Here is a 1,700-nt window from a genome sequence, read left to right on the forward strand (position 1 = left end):
GGGTCTGTAAGACTGAAAGGATGCAAAGCAAAGTCAGAAAAGGGAAAAGTCACGTGGGTGAAGTCCAGAGGAAACCAAGAGCAAGCTTGCAAGAGTCCTCTCCGGGTGGAGTCACACAGGATTCAATGCTTGAAGGTCAGAAAAATATTCACACATGGCAGGGAGTTCCCTTCTTCCCCTGCCTTTCAGCCTGAGTGTGGGGCCCCTGATGTCAGAGAGGTCAATTCAGACTCTCCTGCTACTGATCCTGAACCCAAAGTGGGTAGCTCCAGATCCAGTGTGGGGGGAGGCGAAGTTTAGGTGTTTTCACACTTGGGAGCTCAGCTTGTCTTGGTCTTACAGGAACCGCAGAGCAGTGTATAAAGAGTGAGACTGGAACGTGGTTCAATCTCAGGGAATTTGAAGTTGAAGGAGATGACGAAACATCCAGCAACTGGAAGCTAAGTATACGCTGCGGTGGATTTCCCCTGAAACACCTGATAGAGGTATTCTAGTGACAAACAGCTTAAATTGAGGATTTGGCTGTCACACCAGGCTTTGCAGAATTTCTCAGTGTCCAGAAAACCATCATGACTTCCCTTGCCCAGGTCCCAGTGCATATGCTGTTACTATTAATAACATTGCCCCCAGGTGTGACCATGGCTGGCTCGTACTACAGCTTACTCCTCTAAGCACAGTAACTCTTCTCCTTTTGAAGGTAGGACAGCAAATGGTGGACTTGACTCTGCCATGAATAAACTGTGCAGCTTGGTCACATGAAAGTAACTTAAATTGGAGGGAAAGGGGTCCTAAACATTGGGGACCAATGTTAAAAGTAACATAGTAGAATTATAATCTGAAAATAATACATCAGGATAGATAGTACCCACATTACACAATATTTGAACAATATTCTTTGTCATAAGCCACCTCAAATTTGTTCTTGAAAGAGAATACAAATAAATCACATTTTAAACTAATTGCTTTGAATCCCCTGATGTGGACAAAACAGGAACAGGGTTTTTGCTGCAGATGAACCTATGTCTTTTGACTCTGGATACTGTGATTTCTCAGTTGCACACTTCAGACAGCCCTTCCCTGTGCCACTCTAACCATAAAGAAAAGGTCTTTGTTAAGCAAATGTTTATTGAGGTACATCTAAAGCCATGAGGGAGTACAAGGTGTGAGCCCCTACCTGGGCAGAGGGCTGTGCTTTAGTAACCACAGGCCTGCACAGCATGAATGCTCTAAAGAGAGACATCTGCAGGAAGAGATGCAGTAGGAAGGAAGGTCATTTCTGCCTTTGAGTTTGAGGATGGTTTCTTGGAACAGTTTGCGTTGAGCTAGGTATTAAAAGCCGAACAGTTCTGACAAGCAAAAATGTAGAACAGGGCATTCTACATTCATAAGAAAGGATGGCATGAAAATCTGCTGCACAAAGTGTCAATAAGTTGTGGATAATGAGGCGTGATACATTCACTGCACTGATTGTGGGCATCATGAGGCCAGAGGAAGTAGTCTAAACACTTCCTTTATCCTTTAATGCTTGAGGAATCGTGGAAGGTACCTTGAATTTGAGTTGAAAGTGGGATATGCAAGTAGAAATATCTGGAAGACATTCAGAAATATTGAGCCCATAAAATAAAAACAAGGACCCATCATATCACTGATCTCTTTTCTTTCAGAAAGGATATCTACCAAAACCACCAACAAGCAGAAAA

Source organism: Propithecus coquereli, unplaced genomic scaffold (assembly GCF_000956105.1).
Source record: "Propithecus coquereli isolate 6110/MARCELLA unplaced genomic scaffold, Pcoq_1.0 Scaffold18, whole genome shotgun sequence".
NCBI lineage: Eukaryota > Metazoa > Chordata > Mammalia > Primates > Indriidae > Propithecus > Propithecus coquereli.